This window comes from Carassius carassius, chromosome 23 (assembly GCF_963082965.1).
Source record: "Carassius carassius chromosome 23, fCarCar2.1, whole genome shotgun sequence".
In the NCBI taxonomy this organism is placed as follows: Eukaryota; Metazoa; Chordata; class Actinopteri; order Cypriniformes; family Cyprinidae; genus Carassius; species Carassius carassius.
The window spans coordinates 6,273,619-6,278,789 of NC_081777.1; the positions used below are offsets into that span (position 1 = coordinate 6,273,619).

At 33.8% G+C, this 5,171-nt stretch overlaps 1 long non-coding RNA gene across 1 annotated transcript; it reads left to right on the plus strand.

Annotated features, from left to right (window-relative positions):
- The first annotated feature begins 3,288 nt into the window (after positions 1-3,288).
- On the plus strand, positions 3,289-4,642 carry LOC132101865 (uncharacterized). Its single transcript, XR_009423224.1, has 3 exons — positions 3,289-3,629; positions 3,951-4,010; positions 4,580-4,642. It is a non-coding gene; the product is annotated as an uncharacterized LOC132101865 (long non-coding RNA).
- Positions 4,643-5,171: the final 529 nt, after the last annotated feature.

Here is a 5,171-nt window from a genome sequence, read left to right on the forward strand (position 1 = left end):
AGGAACAACTAATGAAACTATACTTGTTTGGTAGAGTTTGTTGCCCTATGTGTTCTGCTAAGGAGAGTATTAATATGCAAGTTGACTCATTTCAAAGGGCAATCAAGTGTCATTGCATATTTAGTCATCATGTCTTTACTTTTTTCTTCTTTTTCTTTTTCTAAAGGCTGCTCTACCATTCTGTTCCGCATCAGTGAGGCAAAAACAGCATTGTGAATAGATGCAGATTCATATGGCAGTTGGAGATGAGTATTCATGTGATTCTGCAGTTTTGTTAGTGGCACAGACTTCATTAAAATTTGAAAATAGTGCCTTTAGTTAGAACATTCATTAAATGTTCAGTTCTCTGGACTGTTCTGTTTCTGATGTCATGAACAATTACATTGTTTGTAAGCTATAATGGCTTTACTTGAGCTGTACCAGCTTGTGACTGTCTAATATTTCCCCTTTAAAATGCCATAAGAGAATAATTATGGATGGTACAAAACAGAATATTTAATTAAAGAGCCGATAGGCATTCATGTGGTGTTGTGTTCCTTTAACCTCTCTGGCTGGCAACATTTTGAAATTACTGCTATTATTTTTCATTCCATTCAATGTGACACATTAATAGTCAGTGACAGACTGTGGTCTCTGTGAGTCAAGCCTCACCTATTAAACCAAATGGCAAGGCAAGTTAAAGGCTAGAATGATTTGAACCAGCTGATGCTTAATTGGTTTAATGTTGTTGATTTGACCATTATATTGTAGTTGTGGTCAAGTAGTCATCGGCTTTACAATATTTTAATTTACTTTACCACAGTGATTACATGCATTATGTAATCACATATAGGTTAATAGTTTGTGATTTCGTTTATAAATCATTATAATTTCATTCATTTTGTACACAGATTTGCAGGGCTTCATATAGTACGGACACTACAATAAAGTAAAATGTAAATATTTTATATTTAACAAAATATGTGTTTTTACTGATGCAATCATTAAAACCATTATTTAAAAATAGAATTATTAAATTTTAGAATATTTTACATTTTAAATTTTACAAAGTTATAAAATAAGTGCAAGCACAGTAAACAACAACAACAAAAGCAACCCAGGCTCATTCACAGTACTTTCAAAGCGAAATAACCAGTAAAGGCCATACGTGTGATGACATAAAAATGGCAGTATATATTAAACTACAAATCATGCACTGTACAGTAAAAGTGTTTTGAGGAACTGTGTTGAAGCATATATATGTGACATGGAGTCAGAGATGTTCAGATCCATATGCAGTGGTTTATTATCAGAATGGTCAAACAGGCAATGATCAAAGGACAGCGTCAGGTATGTCAAGGGATATCCAAAATCGAAAACGGACACAAGCAGAGGTCAGGGCAGGCAGCAGATAATCACAGTCGGTATAAACAATCCAAAGTCAAACACGGAAGAAACAAACACTAGGAAAATGATCGGAAATGCCAGAAAGAACTAGACAAGACTTCACCAAGTCCGAGAGTGATTGTGCTGCTTAAATGTGTGTGTGTGTGTGTGTGTTAGCTGCAGGTGTGTGTTGGCATATGTGGTTTATGAGACCAATTTTCAGGTTTACATACCAGCATTACAAGACCAATCGGTTTATGAGACCAATTTTAGTGGTCTCGTAATCCGGGAATTTTAACTTGTTATAATTATTGTCTAATAATAATTTAAAAAACTATTAATACTTGTATGTGTACTACATTACTGCTTTTATTAATTAATGTTGCTATTTTACTGTTAAGACACTCCCTACCTTTTTTATAACCTTTACAAACATGGTCCTCATAAACCATGTTGTGTATGTGCAAACTCAGAACAGCGCCCCTGTAGGTGGGAATTGGTATTGCAATGTATACACATTGGCGCCAAATTACACACACATTGGCGCCAAATGAAACACTCCCGCGAATGGAAATACCAGACACGCAGCGTACGTCAAGAAGAGCAGTTCGGTGAACAAAGCAGCAGCATCTACGGTGAAAAAGTAAGTACTTCATATCTTTTATTTTTTAAATACATGAAATCCGCGATTCCTCAACGTTAATTTTAGTTGTCAAATATTCATTTGATGTAATTTAATCACTTAAAACTGTAACGTTAATGGCGCTTAAGAGGAGCGCTGCTTGTAGAATAATGTAGAATAAAGATAATGTAAATTAGATCACAACAAATGTGGGAATCATGAAGAAATACTTTAATTTAAATTTAAAATATCATTGTGAAATAAAGTGGCCTTGGGCAGAGCACATGGCTAGGTCACTGCATTAAAAAGATATATATATATATATATATATATATATATATATATTGATAATACAGTAACGTAGATTGACATCTGAATAACAATCTCCTCTAATGTCGTGTTGGTGCGGTCGCGGGAGTTTACATGGTGTGAGCGGGAGAGTTCTCCGGTTTAGCTGGCTGAGGTGCACTCTAATGCGGGGACGCTTGTCTCTCGATCCCCTGGCCACGGCCTTGAGACTGGAGCGTGAAATTTACACCAAAACCACTGCCTACTACTGTTTCTCTTTGCGTTTAAAGAGAAAAGTTAACCAATAACAGGGCCATTGTTAGGAGTAATGCATTATTAAGCAATCTAATTAATGTAATTGAATTTATGTTTTATTTAAAAAGTAAAATAAGTGATATAAAATGATGATTTCACATTATCAACGTCGATAAAAAAAAAAAAAAAGATCAACAAATATTAAATTTTGATCTCATTTTGACCTAATCTAAATGCTGCCTGCTAGAGACAATCTGCTGTGATTTTCTGTTATAAAGCAGCTTTCCACAGTGTAGATATAGCTATTGATGAAATCTTTTTAATGAAAGTTTAACATAAGTTTATTTTTGTAGTGTTATTTTTAGCTTTTTATTTATTGATATATACATACATACATGCACAAAAAAAAAAAAAAAATATATATATATATATATATATATGTATATATATGTATATATATGTATATATATATATATATATATATATATATATATATATATATATATATATATATATATATATATATATAATGTACTGAATCAATATTACACTGTTTATCTGTGATTGACTTGACATGATATTTTGTTTTGAGTCTGAGTTGTTGGACCAGAGGACTCAATCCTTTAAAAGATGCAGAAATACATGTCAAAATCGGGAACGACAGAGACATAATAACTGGGTTATACATAACTAATGATGTATTCCTTTCTAGAGCATAACTTTAGTGAAATAACTTTAGTTTTTCCCATATAGCATCGATGCCTCCTTTGACGACTGCTCTCTTGGGAGACTAGTAAAGACAGTCCAAAGCCAAATGGTAAAATAAAAAATAATTTACTGGACGGAAAGCCTCATCTTTGTTCTATTTGCTATAAAAGACAAATAAAGATGATAAGATTACATATAATTATGGAGGAAAAGACTTGCATTGGCATTCTCAGTGTGGGCAGGATATGTACAAGGTAGAATATTCCCAAATGATATTCAAGTATTAATACTAATATCATCCAGTTGTTTCAGTTTTTTTTCTGTCTTCCAGTTTGTCCATGAGCCTGTCGCTGCAGCCATAACAGGAAGTGAAGTCACTTCTGCTAAAGAGGTTTGTTAACAAATTTGTCAATTTAGTTTTTCATTCGTTATAAAAAGACATAAAGTTAATTTCTCTTATTGCTACAAAATGTGATTCACAGTACACTATTGTTAAAAACACTTGTGTGTTAACAGTATACTGAAAACCTTATGTCCCCATAAACCATGAGTAAACACACACACGTGTTGTTAAACTATAGTCCACTGCTGAGTCACATTCAATAGTCAAGTGTGTCCTCATAAACCATGAGTAAACACACACACGTGTTGTTAAACTATAGTCCACTTCTGAGTCACATTAATCCTCCTTTCTATTTTTTCTGTCTTCCAGTTTGTCCATGAGCCTGTCGCTGCAGCCATAACAGGAAGTGAAGTCACTTCTGCTAAAGAGGTTTGTTAACACTTTTGTCAATTTAGTTTTTCATTCGTTATAAAAAGACATAAAGTTAATTTCTCTTATTGCTACAAAATGTGATTCACAGTACACTATTGTTAAAAACACTTGTGTGTTAACAGTATACTGAAAACCTTATGTCCTCATAAACCATGAGTAAACACACAGAAGTGTTGTTAAACTATAGTCCACTGCTGAGTCACATTCAATAGTCACTTGTGTCCTCATAAACCATGAGTAAAACACACACACACACGTGTTGTTAAACTATAGTCCACTTCTGAGTCACATTCAATAGTCAAGTGTGTCCTCATAAACCATGAGTAAACACACAGAAGTGTTGTTAAACTATAGTCCACTTCTGAGTCACATTCAATAGTCACTTGTGTCCTCATAAACCATGAGTAAACACACAGAAGTGTTGTTAAACTATAGTCCACTTCTGAGTCACATTCAATAGTCAAGTGTGTCCTCATAAACCATGAGTAAACACACACACGTGTTGTTAAACTATAGTCCACTTCTGAGTCACATTAATCCTCCTTTCTATTTTTTCTGTCTTCCAGTTTGTCCATGAGCCTGTCGCTGCAGCCATAACAGGAAGTGAAGTCACTTCTGCTAAAGAGGTTTGTTAACACTTTTGTCAATTTAGTTTTTCATTCGTTATAAAAAGACATAAAGTTAATTTCTCTTATTGCTACAAAATGTGATTCACAGTACACTATTGTTAAAAACACTTGTGTGTTAACAGTATACTGAAAACCTTATGTCCTCATAAACCATGAGTAAACACACAGAAGTGTTGTTAAACTATAGTCCACTTCTGAGTCACATTCAATAGTCAAGTGTGTCCTCATAAACCATGAGTAAACACACAGAAGTGTTGTTAAACTATAGTCCACTTCTGAGTCACATTCAATAGTCAAGTGTGTCCTCATAAACCATGAGTAAACACACAGAAGTGTTGTTAAACTATAGTCCACTTCTGAGTCACATTCAATAGTCAAGTGTGTCCTCATAAACCATGAGTAAACACACAGAAGTGTTGTTAAACTATAGTCCACTTCTGAGTCACATTCAATAGTCACTTGTGTCCTCATAAACCATGAGTAAACACACAGAAGTGTTGTTAAACTATAGTCCACTTCTGAGTCACAT